We start from the raw sequence: 18,885 nt of genomic DNA, 5'->3' as shown, positions 1-18,885 counted from the left end.
ACCCTAGCAGTACAGTGTCACCATAGTGACACTGTACTACATGTGGGGGTGATGAAGATTTTTTTTTTTTTTACACTGATTGCTTTTACACCCATAAAGGCTGTAAAAACAATCATTTCTCCTTCTCTCTGGCTGCATTCCTGCAGCCATTGAGAAATACTGTGAGAGCTGTGATTGATCACAGCTTGTCACATGGTACAAGGCTGTTGTGAATAGCCCTGTACCATGTGATCTTTGTGATCATTCACACATTTCACACGTAGTAAGCAATGATGATAGAAGTGACATCTTGCTTACTATTTTTTATGTGATCACTGATTGGCCAATCAGTGATCACATGATCGGGACCTCACACAGAGGTCCCGTACAACGATCCCAGGGAGCACACAGTCCAAAATGGTGGGAGCGCCGTTTATGAACGGCAATCCACTCCTGCACTGCCCCACACGGCCGTTTATATACATGGGCCGGACGGGAAGTGGTTAAAGGAGGACTGTACTGAGAAAAATACGGGGACTGCTACTACTGACCACCATATGCTGCTGGACTGGATGCATGATCGGATGCTGGACCGGATGCTGGATCGAATGCTGGATTGGATGCTGGACCGGATGCTGGACCAGATGCTGGACCGGATGCTGGACCAGATGCTGGATCGGATGCTGGACCGGGTGCTGGACCGGATGTCCTAATATTTCTAGTTGATAACTTGACACGTTTTTGCAGATCTTCCTGAAGGCTGCTGATCACATGTCCAGGAGGACTCACCACTTCATGTCCAATATTGATATGATGGAGAACTCGGATTCTGTATATAAAGTACAAACCAGGATTTAGGATCCCTGTCTACACAGCTGACCATCTAAAATGTCCCGCACTGACGTTCCCTGCAAGACCACCTAACTGGAGAAATGCTGTACAACAGGGGTCTCCAAACTGCGGCCCATGAGCCGAATGTGGCCCTTTGATTGTCTTTATCTGCCCTTAGGGCACTATTCCTCCCACTGATACCAATGATGGGACACTATTCCTCCCACTGATACCAATGATGGGGCACTATTTCTGCCACTGACACTAATGATAGGGCAATATTCCTCCCACTGACACCAATGATGGGGGATTATTCATCCTACTGATACCAATGATGAGGCACTATTCCTCCCACTGACACCAATGATGGGGCACTATTCATCCTACTGATACCAATGATGGGGCACTATTCCTCCCACTGACACCAATGATGGGGCACTATTCATTCTACTGATACCAATGATGGGGCACTATTCCTCCCACTGATACCAATGATGGGGCATTATTCCTCCCACTGACACCAATGATGGGGCACTATTCCTCACACTGATACCAATGATGGGGCACTATTCCTCCCACTGACACCAATGATGGGGCACTATTCCTCCCACTGACACCAATGATGGGGCACTATTCCTCCCACTGACACCAATGATGAGGCACTATTCCTCCCACTGATACCAATGATGGGGCACTATTCCTCCCACTAATACCAATGATGGGGCACTATTCCTCCCACTGACACCAATGATGGGGCACTATTCCTCCCACTGACACCAATGATGGGGCACTATTCCTCCCACTGACACCAATGATGGAGCACTATTCCTCCCCCTGACACCAATGATGGGGCACTATTCCTCCCACTGATACCAATGATGGAGCCCTTTCTTTTAATGGAAACTGACTGAACACAAAATAATTGTCCAAAATGACACCACACCGCTGTATATGGCACAGACATTTGGGTTGGAATTGCACTTACATTGAATTTGGCTTCAAAACAGTCAATAGAGCAGATCATGAGAAAAATAAACTCCTGACTGGGTGCAGATATTTGTCCCAACTGGAGGCTGGAACTTCAACTTCTTTGTCTTCTAATATATAAGCCGACCCCGTTCTTCGTTGGGTATACCTTCACTGAAGTCTACCAGCTGTCTACATTCTCAGCACCAACTGAACCCCCGGTGAGTATCTACTGGAGTATCATTATCTTATTATTACTCCGAATTTCATTTTTATATTTTATTTAATTTTTATATTTTATTTCATTTTATTTTTTATTTCATTTTTATATTTTATTTCATTTTATATTTTATTTCATTTTTATATTTTATTTTATTTTTATATTGAAAGAAACCAGTTTTCAGGATAAATTTCAGGATAAATAACTCTTTACAATATATTATATTATATTATATTTACAATATATTTGCCTATGCTAACATATTTTAACATGTATTCTAAAAAATTTTAATTTAAATATATTTTCTAAAGGCAGATATATTTAAAAATATATTTTTTAAAAATATTTTCTTCAGATTTTTTTTTAACATATAAAACAGTCATTTTAACATATTATTTTTACATGGATTCGCAAATGCATTCCAAAAATGTAGATTAAATGTATTTTCTAAGACTTATATTTGAAAATGTATTTGTAAAAATATTTTTCATATATATTTTAATATATAAAAATTGCATTTCAACATATGGTATATATATATATATATATATATATATATATATATACATACACACATTGAAATATATTTTCAATGGACTGGATGTCGCTACATTTCCTCAAGCTCAACCTCTCCAAAACCGAGCTCCTCATCTTTCCCCCTGCCAACACCCCCCCCCATCCTATGCATCATCACCAACAACTCCACTATCACTCCCGCCCCGCAAGCCAAAGTCCTTGGCGTCATTCTTGACGCGAACCTCTCCCTCCAACCGCATGTCAAATCACTCACAAACACATGCAGGCTCCATCTTCGCAACATTGCCAAGATACGCTCCTTCCTCACCCCAGACACCACCAAACTTCTAGTACACTCCCTCATCATCTCACGCCTTGACTACTGCAACTCCCTCCTCACTGGCCTACCCAAGTGCAGGCTCTCCCCGCTCCAGACCATCCTGAACTCAGCTGCCAGACTCATCCACCTCACCACCCGCTCCACCTCTGCCACCCCCCTCTGCCTCTCCCTCCACTGGCTCCCGATTGCCCAACGCATCAAATTTAAACTCCTAACCCTGACCTACAAAGCCGTTCACAACACTGCCCCTGACTACCTCACCAACCTGATCACCAAGTACCACCCTACCCGTACCCTTCGCTCCTCACAGGACCTCCTTCTATCCTGCTCCCTGGTCTCCTCCTCCCATGCACGACTGCAGGACTTCTCCAGGTCCTCCCCCATCCTCTGGAACTCACTGCCCCAATCCATCAGACTGTCGCCTTCCCTATTCACATTCAGGCGTTCCCTCAAAACCCATCTCTTCAGGGAAGCCTACCCCACCCTCACCTAACGGCCATCCTCCCTCATTCCTCCCACCACTTCATCCCCCTCAGCCACTTCCTACTGTACCTTTATCCCCTCCCTCCTAGATTGTAAGCTCGTAAGAGTAGGGCCCTCTTACCCCTCGTACGTTGTTTGTTGTTGTTGTACTGTGCCATGTATTGTCCCCCCTATTGTACAGCGCTGAGCAAACCCTTTGGCGCTATATAAACTCGTAGTAATAATAATAATAATAATAATATTTTTGAAATATATTGAATATGGCCAAAATTGTAGTATTTCAAATATATGTCAATATATTTGAGAAGAATGTTTTTAAAATATATTTTTCTTCCACGTGGGGTGCTACCCATATGGAAGAGAAATATATTTCTAATATATTTAGAAAAAAAATTATACATGCGACATATATTTACAATATATTGGCCTACACAAATATATTTTAACATGAGGGTTAGGGACTGATGTGAGTTTACAAAAATATATTACAATATATATATATATATATATATATATATATATATATATATATTCATTATTTTTTTTATATATTAAAAAAAGTATGAAAAATATTTTAAAAAGTACATTTTCATATATATGTCTTTGAAAATACATTTAATCTACATTTTTGGAATGCATTTACAAGTACTGTATTTTTCGCTCCATAAGACGCACCTAGGTTTTAGAGGAGAAAAACAAGAAAAAAAATATTCTGAACCAATGGACTGCAGACATAGTACAGGAAATGACCAGAGACTGTGGACACAGTACGGGAGATGACCAGAGACTGCGAACATAGTACAGGAGATGACCAGAGACTGCGGACATAGTACAGATGACCAAAGACTGCGGACACAGTACAGGAGATGACCAGAGACTGCGGACACAGTACAGGAGATGACCAGAGACTGCGGACACAGTACAGAAGATGACCAGAGACTGCAGACACAGTACAGGGGATGACCAGAGACTGCGGACAGTACAGGAGATGACCAGAGACTGCGGACATAGTACAAGAGATGACCAGAGACTGCGGGCATAGTACAGGAGATGACCAGAGACTGCGGACATAGTACAGATGACCAAAGACTGCGGACACAGTACAGGAGATGACCAGAGACTGCGGACACAGTACAGGGGATGACCAGAGACTGCGGACACAGTACAGTAGATGATCAGAGACTGCAGACACAGTACAGTAGATGACCAGAGACTGCAGACACAGTACAGGAGATGACCAGAGACTGCGGAAAGTACAGGAGATGACCAGAGACTGCAGACAGTACAGGGGATGACCAGAGACTGCGGACAGTACAGGGGATGACCAAAGGCTGTGGACACAGTACAGGAGATGACCAGAGACTGCAGACAGTACAGGAGATGACCAGAGACTGCGGACAGTACAGGGGATGACCAGAGACTGCGGACACAGTACAGGAGATGACCAGAGACTTCAGACAGTACAGGAGATGACCAGAGACTGCAGACAGTACAGGGGATGACCAGAGACTGCGGACACAGTACAGGGGATGACCAGAGACTGCGGACACAGTACAGGAGATGACCAGAGACTTCAGACAGTACAGGAGATGACCAGAGACTGCAGACAGTACAGGAGATGACCAGAGACTGCAGACATAGTACAGGAGATGACCAGAGACTGTGGACACAGTACAGGGGATGACCAGAGCCTGCAAACACAGTACAGTAGATGACCAGAGACTGCGGACACAGTACAGGAGATGACCAGAGACTGCGGACACAGTACAGGAGATGACCAGAGACTGCGGACACAGTACAAGGGTTGACCAGAGACTGCGGATACAGTACAGGGGAAGAACAGACTGCAGACAGTACAGAAGATGACCAGAGACTGCGGACAGTACAGGGGATGACCAGAGGCTGCGGACACAGTACAGGAGATGCCCAGAGACTGCGGACAGTACAGGAGATGATCAGAGACTACGGACAGTACAGGGGATGACCAGAGACTGCGGACACAGTACAGGAGATGACCAGAGACTGCGAACACAGTACAGGAGATGACCAGAGACTGCGTACAGTACAGGCGATGACCGGAGACTGCAGACAGTACAGGAGATGACCGGAGACTGCAGACAGTACAGGAGATGACCAGAGACTGCGGACAGTACAGGAGATGACCAGAGACTGCGGACAGTACAGGGGATGACCAGAGACTGCGGACAGTACAGGGGATGACCAGAGACTGCGGACAGTACAGGGGATGACCAGAGACTGCGGACCTTTGGGGAGGGAGGGGGAATTTGACAGGTACCTGCTCCCACTTCCACAGAGTTGTCCTCCCTTTAGTGTGGGCACCCGGTTGTGCCAGGTGTCCACTGCGCATGCGCGAGAAGCGCTGCACTTTGTGAATGGCCCAGCGTCTTCTGGGACCTGTTATGTGTCCCAGAAGACGCTGGACCATTCACAAAGTGCAGCGCTTCTCTCGCATGCGCAGTGGGCACCCGGCTGTCACAGATGCCGGTGCGTGAACACTGTACAGAGCTGGACTGAGGAACAGGTAAGGTCCTGCAGCAGAGAACAGCTGAGCAGCCGGCCCAGTATACTGATACGGTGGCGGCGGAAATACCGGACCGGCAGCTTTATATTCGCTCCATAAGACGCAAAGACATTTCCCCCCCCCTTTTTTTTGGGGAAAAAAGTGCATCTTATGGAGCGAAAAATACGGTATATGTAAAAATATATGTTAACCTCTTCCCGACTGCCCTATAGCAGAAATACCGCTACAGGATGGCACGGGTGCGCAAAATCACATATGTATACGTGATTTCGCATTTTCCAGGGAGAGGAAGCGCCTACCTGCGCCGCCATTCGCTGCCATGGCTGTCAATTACCGGGTCCTGGCCTTTTTTTTGGGGAAAAAAGTGCATCTTATGGAGCGAAAAATACGGTATATGTAAAAATATATGTTAACCTCTTCCCGACTGCCCTATAGCAGAAATACCGCTACAGGATGGCACGGGTGCGCAAAATCACATATGTATACGTGATTTCGCATTTTCCAGGGAGAGGAAGCGCCTACCTGCGCCGCCATTCGCTGCCATGGCTGTCAATTACCGGGTCCTGGCCGATGATTACTCGACGGCGTCCGGTGATTTCTGAGAATCTCTGATGGGGAGAACTGTTTTGTTCACTAACAATCTTCCTCCCTGTCAGCTCAGGCACACTGCACAGCACAGCCATCCAGAGCAGTGTGATTACAGTGAAGAACACACACACTGCCCCGCCCCCTAGTAAACCACTCCCAGCACACAGTTAACCTTTTGATCGCCCCTCATGTTAACCCCTTCCTGCTTAGTGCCATTAGTACAGTGTTAGTGGTTTTTATTAGCACCGATCACTGTATTGGTGTCACTGGGAATGTCAGTGGCCGTTAGTCAGTTCCCCCCAGTGGCAGAATGTCCGCCGCAGTCCCGCTATAAGTCGCTGATCACCGCCATTACTAGTAGAAAAAAAATCCCAGTATCTATACCGCCATTTGTAAACGCTATAGCTTTCACGTAAACCAATTAATTTACACGTATTGGGATTTTTTTCTAACAAAGACATGGAGCAGAATACATTTGGGCCTAAATTTATGACGGACTTAGATTTTTCAAAACTTTTTACTGGATATGTTTAATAGCAAAAAGTCAAAACTATTGTTTTTTTTTCTCTAAATTGTCGGCCTATTTTTTTTTTCTAGTGCCAAAAATTAAAACCGCACAGGCGATCAAGTACCACCAAAAGAAAACATCATTTCTTGGAAAAAACGACGTAAATTTCATTTGGGTGCAGCGTTGCATGACCGCACAATTGTCAGTTAAAGTAACGCAGTGCCATATCGCAAAATATGGCCTGGTCAGGAAGGGGGGGGGGGGGGGGAGCCCTCTGGAGGGCAAGTGGTTACCCACATGGAAGCAAAAAATATATTTTAAAGATATTCTTCCCAAATATGTTGACATATATTTGAAATAGTACAATTTTGACCATATTCAATATGGGTCTTTGAAAATACATTTAATCTACATTTTGGGAATGCATTTACAAATATATGTAAAAATATGTTAAAATTACTTTTTTAATGTTAAACAAAATCTGAAGAATATATTTTAAACATATACATATTTTTAAATACTGTATATGCCTTTAGAAAATATATTTTAAATTTACAATTTTTAGAATACATGTTAAAATATATTAATGTAGGCCAATATATTGTAAATATATGTAACATATATATATATTTTTTCTAAATATATTGGAAATATTTTTCTCTTCCATGTGGGTAAGATTGGCCACCCCTGGTTTAGAGCAAACAAACATTGGACCTTTTATTGTATTGGAGCCATTTTATGTGTGTCTAACACTAGGGGGCCTCGTGTTATTTGAGTCATAGTTTCACATTTTGTCTTCTTTTTCTTCGCATGAATCTAAATGATCCAGAGAGCTCAAAGATGCTCACTTTGAAGAAATGCCTGTTACTCCTCTTCTTTCTTGGGACCATCAACTTATCTCTCTGTGAGCAAGAGTAAGTATGTAGAAGACTGTTACAATAATACTACAGACTTTTAAAGGTTCTAAAGTCAAAGTGACCCTGTAAGGGATTTCCGGCAAGACGAATCGTGACCGGAAATACGCGATCGCACACACGCACGGCAAAGATTGGCACCAGACGGCCTATTTAAGGAGTGTCTCTGCTCATGTTCAGTGCTGACTGGTCTTCAGCTCCCCCGTGTTTTGCTGGTTCCTGTATGATTTCTCTGTTGCTGACCCATGCTTGTTCCTCACCTGACTCTGATTGCTCTCCTGGTACTGGTTCCTGACTTCGCCTCTGCTCCTGACCTTGGCTTTTCCTTCTGATTCTGTACCGTGCTGCCCGACTGTTGATGACCCTGGCTATTCCATGACATTGCTCCTGTCTCTTCTCACTACCTGCCTTGCTCTTGTGCACGCATGGCAATCTGCAAAACCTGCTCTGCCTACTACTACTGTGCCAAGATCAGAGAATCATCAGCCTTCCAAGGTTTTCATCAGCAAGAGCTGCAAACAACAACTACTGGCACTCTTGTTCCCCTAGGTCCTAGACTCCCTCTGTTCCTACTCCAGCAGGGTCAGGACTAGTGACACAAGTGAGGCCGACCTCATCATTTTAGTCTCCCATCAGGTACATGACAGACCCATATGGAAGAAAAATATATTTGAAATATATTTTAAAAATATTCTTCCCAAATATATTGCTATATATTTGAAATGCTATGTTGAAATGCGTTTTTATTACAAAATATCTGAAAATATTCTTAAAAATACATTTCAAATATACTGTATGTTTTTAAAAATACAAATCTACATTTTTGTAATGCATTTACAAATATATATAAAAATTATGTTAAAATTACTTTTTTATGTGTGGGCAAGTCCACCATATGTGGAGAAAAGTTTCTAGTAAAGTAAAGATATCTTGAAATCCCCTCTACATGCTTAATTTTAAGCTGGCCATACACTGGAAAAATGTCCATAGAAGATTTTCAATTTTAGAGGGTTGGTTTGATTTCTGAATTATTAGTGGGGTTATATCGATGATTGTTTTTGACCTTAATTGGATTTCCAATTTTGGAAGGTTGGTTTGATTTCCTAAAGGTTAGTAGGATTATCGATGATTGTTTTTGACCGTAATTGGATTTCCAATTTCAGAAGGTTGGTTTGACTTCCTTATGGTTAGGGGGGTTATATCGATGATTGTTTTTGACCGTAATTGGATTTCCAATTTTAGAAGGTTGGTTTGATTTCCTAATGGTTAGTGGGGTTATATCGATGATTGTTTTTGACTGTAATTGGATTTCAAATTTTAGAAGGTTGGTTTGATTTCCTAAAGGTTAGTGGGGTTATATTGATGATTGTTTTTGACCATATTTGGATTTCCAATTTCAGAAGTTTGGTTTGATATCCTAATGGTTAGTGGGGTTATATCGATGATTGTTTTTGACCGTAATTGGATTTCCAATATTAGAAGGTTGGTTCGATTTTCTAAAGGTTAGTGGGGTTATATCGATGATTGTTTTTGACCGTAATTGGATTTCCAATTTTAGAAGGTTGGTTTGATTTCCTAAAGGTTAGGGGGGTTATATCGATGATTGTTTTTGACCGTAATTGGATTTCCAATATTAGAAGGTTGATTCGATTTCCTACAGGTTAGTGGGGTTATATTGATGATTGTTTTTGACTGTAATTGGATTTCCAATTTCAGAAGGTTGGTTTGATTTCCTAAAGGTTAGTGGGGTTATATCGATTGTTTTTGACCGTAATTGGATTTCTAATTTTAGAAGGTTGGTTTGATTTGCTAATGGTTAGTGGGTGTCAGCAGTCACGGTGGCGCACAGGTCTGCGCATGCGCAGAACGACAATGCGCTCTAATCAGCAGGTGCAAGGAACTAGGCAGCTGCGGCAGCGGCCGCGCATGCACACTCACAATCGTGGACGCGCGCCTGGCACCAATGACAAAGTAGGGTGCACTATTTAAACCAGCCCTGCACAGATACTAGCTGCCGTATGGTCTTATTACCCTGTTCCTGCTCGTGTGTTCCTGCTGATTGATTTGTTGCCGACCCTGCTTGATCCTGACCTGTGCTGACTATCTCCTGCTCTGACCCCTGGCTCGTTTGAGTTAGCCAGAGTGGGCCTACCTGAATCCCTAGAAAATCTCATCACTCTGGCCATCCAGATCGACCACAGACTGCGGGAACGCAGACTAGAGAGGTCCAGCCAGGTTCAGAGACCAACATGGGTACTCCCTCGTGCTCCAGTCCAGTACTCACCAGGTGGAAACCGGAACTCGGAAAATGATGACGTACCTGAACCCATGCAGTTAGGATTGGCACGACCATCATTGTCGTTCGAGGAACGCCAGAGACGACGGGTTAACAACCTCTGTCTCTACTGCGGAGAAGTAGGTCATGTGGTAAGTTCTTGCCCGGCAAAACTGAGTAAGTGTGCTTCTGTTTTTTTCTACTGTGTCCCCCAACTGTTCTAATAATTCAAACTACTTAGCTTGTTTCTTTCCAGCTCCCAGGAAGGACTGTGTCAGCGACGGCAATCGTTGATTCTGGAGCATGTAGTTTTATTGACATAGACTTTGCAACTCAACAGAAGATCCCCCTACAGACAAGGGAATGTGGGTTGAACATCTTTCTAGCCGATGGGTCGCGCATTAAATCAGGGTTAGTAGACCGGGAGACCCCGCCTATCTGTGCTATGGTTGCTGGCCACCATCTGGAGTTCCCTCGTCTGGATGCCATCGCATCCCCTCTATTTCCAATTATTCTGGAGTTTCCCTGGTTGCGTGCACATAATCCCCAGATTAATTGGAAGACTGGGTCTATTCAGTTTCGATCTCCTTATTGCCAGGAGCATTGCTACGCCCAGGCCTTCTTGGCTCCACAGTCCCTCCTATGTGTAGACGGAGACGCAGAATTAATCCAAGCCATTCCCCCGGCCTTCCACAGCTACCTTGACGTGTTTAGTATTTTTCCCCCACATCGAACTTATGACTGTCCAATCGACCTCCTACCAGGATCTGAGATCCCTTTCGGGCGGATATTTCCTTTATCTGAGCGGGAACTGGGGATACTGAAAGATTATATTGACGAAAACCTCCAAAAAGGCCCCTCCACGTCACTAGCCTGAGCTGGAATCTTTTTCGTTAAAAAAAAGATAAATCCCTAAGGCCCTGTGTAGACTATCGGGAGTTAAACAAAATCACAGTAAAGAATCGCTACCCACTCCCTTTGGTTCCCGAGCTGTTCCAAAGGTTGAAGTCAGCCATAGTGTTCACCAAGTTAGATTTGAGGGGCGCTTATAATCTGGTCCGCATAAGAGAGGGGGATGAGTGGAAAACCGCATTTCATATGAGGTTTGGACACTTTGAGTACCTGGTCATACCTTTCGGATTATGCAATGCACCAGCCACATTCCAGCACTTCATAAACGACGTATTTAGAGATTATCTAGAGATCTTTGTGGTCATCTACTTAGATGATATCCTGATCTTCTCCTCTTCCCTGGAAACCCGTAGGGATCATGTCAGAACCGTGTTGGAGCGTCTACGGCAACATTGTATGCCAAGGCAGACAAATGCAGCTTTGAGCAGTACAGCATTGTCTTCTTGGGGCTGATTATCTCCACCACAGGGGTTGAAATGGACCCCCAGAAAATCTCCGCAATTTTGGAGTGGCCAGTACCTACCGACAAGAAAGGCATAAGTTTCATAGGCTTCGCTAACTTCTACAGGAAGTTCATTAGGAAATTTTTGGGGCTCGTGTCTCCCATTACCCAGCTCACCAAGCAGGGGGTTTGTTTCCGGTGGACACCTGAAGCACAGGCGGCATTTGAAGCCCTGAAGGAATTATTTACCACAGCCCCTATCCTAAGCCACCCAGATTCCTCTCTACCCTAGATATTGGAGGTAGATGCTTCTGAAAACGCAGTGGGGGCCATCCTGTCCCAGAGAAGGGGTACCAAGGAACTTATGCATCCAGTAGCGTTCTTTTCAAGGAAACTTACATCAGCAGAGAGGAACTACGACATAGGGGATTGAGAACTCTTGGCTATCAAGACGGCGCTGGAAGAGTGGCGGTACCTGCTGGAGGGGGCAACGCATCCAATTTTGATCTTCACAGATCACAAAAACTTAGATAACTTGAGGACAGCCAAGTGCCTGAGACCACGCCAGGCTATATGGGCACTTTTCTTTTCAAGATTTGTGTTCCATATAACTTACAGACCTGGATCCAAAAATACAAAACCCGATGCTCTCTCGCGCATGTTCGAGGATCCAGAAGAGGTCCCTAAACCAGACACCATTCTGTCTACTGTCTACTCCAAACTGAGCTACGTTCCAAGCTACAGACCGCATCCGTAGGGATGTCAAACCCACCCGGGGTTCCCCTGCAGAGCAAGGAGGGTCTTTTTTGGAAAGAGGGACAGATCGTGGTATCCGAGGAGGTCCGTACCTTAGTTCTGGGCTACTGCCATGACCACCCATTGGCAGGTCATTTTGGAGCATATAAAACTCTAGAATTACTATGGCGTACATTCTGGTGGCCGAATATGGCCAAGGATTGCGAACTGTACGTGAAGACCTGCGCCATTTGTCAGAGGAACAAGTCCACCAGAAGCAAGGCCTGGGGTTTACTACGACCATTGCCCATACCTGACCGGCCATGGCAAATGATCTCCATAGATTTTGTAGTGGAGCTCCCACCTTCTCAGAATCACACTGCAATTTTTGTGATCGTGGATTGCCTGTCAAAGATGGCCCATTTCCTACCATTGAGAAACATGCCCTCGGCTCTGGAAACGGCACAAATCTTTGTAAAGGAAGTTGTAAGACTCCATGGGATTCCAGAAAACATTGTCTCAGACCGGGGGTCCAGTTTACATTGAAATTCTGGAGAGCTCTATGTGAAGTCTTGGGGATCAGACTTTCATTTTCATCCGCATACCACCCACAGACAAATGGGCAAACTGAAAAGACGAATCAGACGTTGGAGCAGTATCTCAGATGCTATACTTTTTTTCTCCAGGACGATAACAATAACGCAAATCATTCTGCTCTTGGGCAATCCCCATTTTTTGCCAATTACGGGTTCATCCCACGTTTTTGCCTGATCTGATTCCAGAAAGCCTAGTTCCCGCTACACAGGATGAATTTCTTTTCTGTCAACAACAAGGTGTTACAAGAAGCAATTGCGAAGGCCCAGGAAGACAATAAAAGGGCTTTTGACAGAAGAAGAAGAAGCGAACTAATCCTGCAACCAGGGGATCAGGTCTGGTTAGCTATGCCTAATTTAAAGATGTCATGCCCTTCTAGGAAATTGGGACCAAAGTTTATGGGTCCATTTCGGGTGAAATGGAAAATCAATGAAGTGGCTTACGAACTCACACTTCCTGAAACCTTTAAAATACACCCGGTCTTCCATGTGTCATTACTAAAGCCAGCAACACCAGATCCCTTTCCAGATCGGAGGTCCAGACCCCCAGAGGTTGTGACCATTGACGAGGAAGAAGAATTTGAAGTAGAAGCAATCATAGATTGTAGGAAAAGGGGCGGCCAGACACAATTCCTTATTAAGTGGAAGGGTTATGGCCCAGAGAAGAATTCATGGGAGCCAGCCCAAAACATTCACGCCCCTAGACTTGTCCAAGAGTTTTGTCGCAACCACCCACAGAGGAGAGATCAGTTGGGCATCCAGAGGATGCCCCTGGGGGGGCAATGTCAGCAGTCATGGCAGCGCACGGGTCTGCGCCTGCGCAGAGCGACAATACGCTCTAATCAGCAGGCGCAAGGACCTAGGCGGCGTCCGCGCATGCGCACTCACGATCGCAGATGTGCGCCTGGCACCAATGACAGTGCAGGGTGCACTATTTAAAGCAGCCCTGCTTAGATACTAGTTGCCATATGGTCTTATTACCCTGTTCCTGGTGTGTTCCTGCTGATTGATTTGTTGCCGACCCTGCTTGATCCTGACCTGTGCTGACTATCTCCTGCTCTGACTCCTGGCTCATTTGACTACTCTCCTGGATATCCCTATTTATCTGACCTCCTGTTACTGAACCCGGCGTGTGACCTGACTACTCTTTGTCCGCTGCTTTGTACCGTGCTGTCCCCACTGTTACCGACCCGGCCTGTCTGACTACGCTACACTACCCTGCCATCCATCCATCCATCCATCCTGTACAGATCCAGTCCCTGCCGCTCAGGCCTATCTGCCTCTTCACGTCAGGCTTTCTACCAGTATATACCTCTAGCGGATCCCTCTACCACAGGCGGGTGTACTCAGGGGCCGCGACCTGGTCACTGTCTGCTCCAAGCATATCCCCACCATCAGGGGCCCTGGTGAACAAGCAGACTAGGACTTAGACCCCGCGCCCTGGGGAGCCCTGTCCTGTGGATTGCTAGAGGTACGACCCGGTGGTGTTGACAGCGGGGTTATAGCGATGATTGTTTTTGACCGTAATTGGATTTCCAATTTTAGAAGGTTGGTTTGATTTCCTAATGGTTAGGGGGGTTATATCGATGATTGTTTTTGACCATAATTGGATTTCCAATTTCAGAAGGTTGGTTTGATTTTGTAATGGTTAGTGCGGTTATATCAATAGTTTTTGACCGTAATTGGATTTCCTATTTTAGAAGTTTGGTTTGATTTCCTAATGGTTAGTGGGGTTATATCGATTGTTTTTGACCGTAATTGGATTTCCAATTTCAGAAGGTTGGTTTGATTTCCTAATGGTTAGTGGGGTTATATCAATGATTGTTTTTGACCATAATTGGATTTCCAATTTTAGACATTTGGTTTGATTTCCTAATGGTTAGTGGGGTTATATCGATGATTGTTTCTGACCGTAATTGGATTTCCAATTTTAGAAGTTTGGTTTGATTTCCTAAAGGTTAGTGGGGTTATATCGACGATTGTTTTTGACCGTAATTGGATTTCCAATTTCAGAAAGTTGGTTTGATTTCCTAAAGGTTAGTGGGGTTATATCGATTGTTTTTGACCGTAATTGGATTTCTAATTTTAGAAGGTTGGTTTGATTTGCTAATGGTTAGTGGGTGTCAGCAGTCACGGTGGCGCACAGGTCTGCGCATGCGCAGAACGACAATGCGCTATAATCAGCAGGTGCAAGGAACTAGGCAGCTGCGGCAGCGGCCGCGCATGCACACTCACAATCGTGGACGCGCGCCTGGCACCAATGACAAAGTAGGGCGCACTATTTAAACCAGCCCTGCACAGATACTAGCTGCCGTATGGTCTTATTACCCTGTTCCTGCTCGTGTGTTCCTGCTGATTGATTTGTTGCCGCAATGGTGAGAAAATTTGAAGGAACAGAATGGAAAATTTTGTTTGAAATTCCAACAATGAATGTGATTTTCATTTGGCAAAAATCACACATTGTATGGTAAAATTTTTTTATTTTTTATAAATCTGGGAATCCATTCAAGAAGAAGGTCTGGATACACTTTTAGGGTATTTTGAAGAAAACTAGTTGATCCCATGGGATTGATTTGCTAAAGGCAAATTGACTGTGCATTTTGAAAAGTTGTTTTATCATGGTTACGTAATAATTTATACTTTTTCGGCTTTATTTGACATGTGCAGAGAGAGATCACACAAACACTTGTAGGTATAAAATTTAGTTAAGAAATGGCAGATGCAGATAACACATCTAATAATATTACAAAATGTAACTAAAATACTTAGCTATAGATGACTTTTTCACCACGGATCCCCCGTCTTATTCGGTGTGGCACAGATGATCAGATCAGATGCTTGCATAATAGCAGCTTTGAGATGAGACTCCTTAGTAGAAGTTTTGGCTGTGGTATATACAGACTGTGGTATATACAGACTAGTGAGTAGAATGTGGCCAATCACAAACTCTGAATAATAGGAGATATCTCATGGGCTTGGCCGGTCTGATGTGGGGGTGCAATAAAAATTGTCAGGGGACAGCATGCAGAAACAGGAATCAGTAGCGCAGTGTACAGGGGGTCAGCAGGGCAGAGGATAGGGGTCAGCAGTTTGTAGGGCAGTGTATAGTGGATTAGCAGGGCAGTGTATAGGGGTCAGTAGGGCAGAGGACAGGGGCAGCAGGGCAGTGTGTATTGGGTTAGTAGGGCAGAGGATGGGCGTTGAGCAGCTGAGTGCGCAGGAGTCAGCAGGCCAGTGTACGGGGGTCATCAGGGCAGAGGACAGGGGGCATCAGGGCAGTGTTCAGTGGGTCAGCAGGGCAAACTATGGGAGGTCAGCAGATGAGTTTACAGGAGTCAGCAAGGCAAAGGACAGGGGGTCAGCAGGAGAGTGTACAGGAGTTAGCAGGGCAGAGGACAGGGGGTCAGAAGGCTGTGTACAGGGGACAACAGGGCAGAGGACAGGGGGTCAGCAGGGGAAAGGACAGGGGGTCAGCAGGCGAGTGTACAGGGGTAAGCAGGGCAGAGGACAGGGGGTCAGCAGGGCAGAGTTTAAAAGAGCAGTATACAGGGGGTTTAGCAGGGCAGAGGACAGGGGGTCAGGAGGCAAGAGTGCAGGGGTAAGTAGGCCAGAGGACAGGGGGTCAGGAGGCGAGTGTACAGGGGTAAGTAGGGCAGAGGACAGGGGGTCAGGAGGCTAGTGTACAGGGGTAAGTAGGGCAGAGGACAGGGGGGCAGCTGGACAGTATACAGGGGGGCAGCAGGGCAGAAGATGAGTTAGCAGAGAAAAGAACAGTGGCAGTGTTTTGTGGCAGAAATGATATCCTCTGTTGCTTTCTGTGGACACAGCTCCTGTGGAACGTGACCCATTCAAGTGAAAGAGGCTTCTCTGCAGGGACCCCACAACTGTGTGCAATGCATGAGGTTGTGGTACACTAGTGGGGGTTCTAGGGGTTCAAGCAGGCAGTGAGGAGGTGGTTTTTTAATGTGACTTAGTGGTTAGCATGTCTGCCTTGCAGTAAATGGGTCATGGGTTCAATTCCCGACCATGGCGCCTCCTGCATGGAGTTTGCATGTTCTCCCTGTGCTTGCGTGGGTTTCCTCCGAGTACTCCGGTTTCCTCCCACACTCCAAAGACATGCTGGTAGGCTAATTGGCTCCTGTCTAAATTGTCCCTAGTACGTGTATGTATGAATGTGAGTTAGGGACCTTAGATTGTACGTCCCTTGAGGGTTAGGGACTGATATGAATGTACAATATATATGTAAAGCGCTGCGTAAATTGATGGCGTTATATAAGTACCTGTAACAAATAAATAAATGCACTCCGAAAATTTAGACATGTACTTTAAAGACATACAGTACAGTATATTTGAAATGCATTTTTAAAAGTTTTTCATATATCTTGTAACAAAAACGCATTTCAACATGTAGTGTATACATATATTTATTTATTGAAATATATTTTGAAATATGTTGAATCTGGCCAAAATTGTAGCATTTCAAATATATGTCAATATATTTGAGAAGAATATTTTTAAAATATATTTCAAATATATTTTTCTTCCACGTGGGTATACAAAATACACATTTGTGGTCCTGGGGAAACAGTTTTTGTGTAATAATCGATGTTGCTTTATTGACCGATAATAATTGTGTCTCCTCCCAGGAGAGAAGCCAATGAAGAGAGAAGAGGTGATGACGATGAAATGAATGCTGAAACAGAAGAGATAAAAAGAGGCTTGATCGGTACTGTCTTCAAAGTGGGGAAAAACATAGCATGTGGACTCATTAAGCTTTGTTGAAACCTGAATTGGAAATCATCTGACGTGGAAATCATCTGACGTGGATTATCATCGCGCTAAAATCACAACAGATGTCTTATAAATAATAAACACATTTCATACACTGACTTCTGGCATCATTATTTGGTGTGAGGAACCATCCTTGTTGCGGGAAGTGATGTCATTAGCAAATTTTCTAGGGAATGTAGATCCAGGAAGTCCAGATTGGTACACACATATATATATATAAATAAATACACACATATATATACTGCACGTTGAAATGCTTTTATTTTTATATATTACAAAATATATGGACAATATTTTTAAAAATATATTTTTTAAATATATTCTTCAGATTTTTTTATGTTAAAAAAATCTGAAGAATATATATATAAATATATTTAAATATATTTAATTTTTTTTTTTAATATATTCTTCAGATTTTTTGTTTTTAACATATAAAAAAGTTTAGCATATATTTCTACATATGTTTGTAAATGCATTCCAAAAAACATGTAGATTTGTATTTTTAAAGACGTACAGTATATTTGAAGTGTATTTTTAAAAATATTTTTCATATAGTGTGTAATAAAAACGCATTTCAACATGCAGTGTGTGTGTATATACACATATATATATATACATATATATATATATATATATATATATATATATATATATATATATTGTAAATGCATTCCAAACATGTAGATATGTTTTTTTAAAGACATACAGTATATTTGAATATATATATATATTAAAAAAAAAAAAATCAAATATGCTGTATGTCTTTAAAAATACATATCTACATTTTTGGGATGCATTTACAAATATAAGTAAAAATATATGTTAAAGTGACTTTTTTTTGTATGTTAAAAGAATATATTTACAAAATATATAAAAATATTTTTATTTTTTTTAAAATATATTCTTCTGTTTTTTTAACATATAAAAAAGTCATTTTAGCATATATTTTTACATATGTTTGTAAATGCATTAAAAAAAATGTAGATTTATATTTTTAAAGACATACAGTATATTTGAAATGTATTTTTAAAAATATTTTTCATATAGTTTGTAATGAAAATGCATTTCAATATGCAGTGTGTGTATATATATATATATATATATATATATATATATATATATTTTAAAAACTATTTCAAATATACTGTATGTCTTTAAAAATACATATCTACATTTTTAGACTGCATTTACAAATATAAGTAAAAATATATGTTAAAGTGACTTTTTTATATGTTAAAAAAATCTGAAGA

The 18,885-nt window shown here is 43.0% G+C and overlaps 1 protein-coding gene and 1 long non-coding RNA gene across 2 annotated transcripts in view; both read left to right on the top strand.

Moving 5' to 3' along the window:
• LOC149466215 (uncharacterized) overlaps nt 1-18,885 on the top strand; it is a 475,763-nt gene that overhangs the window by 439,024 nt on the left and 17,854 nt on the right. The gene's annotated exons all lie outside the window — the stretch shown is intronic.
• Nucleotides 1,926-17,733, top strand: LOC149466216 (uncharacterized). The gene is made up of 3 exons (XR_016312119.1): nt 1,926-1,997; nt 7,803-7,887; nt 17,491-17,733. It is a non-coding gene; the product is annotated as an uncharacterized LOC149466216 (long non-coding RNA).

This window comes from Staurois parvus, unplaced genomic scaffold, assembly GCF_062004578.1.
Source record: "Staurois parvus isolate SC_StPar_1 unplaced genomic scaffold, SC_StPar_1.0 ptg000132l, whole genome shotgun sequence".
NCBI classification, from domain to species: domain Eukaryota; kingdom Metazoa; phylum Chordata; class Amphibia; order Anura; family Ranidae; genus Staurois; species Staurois parvus.
This window is presented reverse-complemented; position numbering and strand designations above follow the sequence as displayed.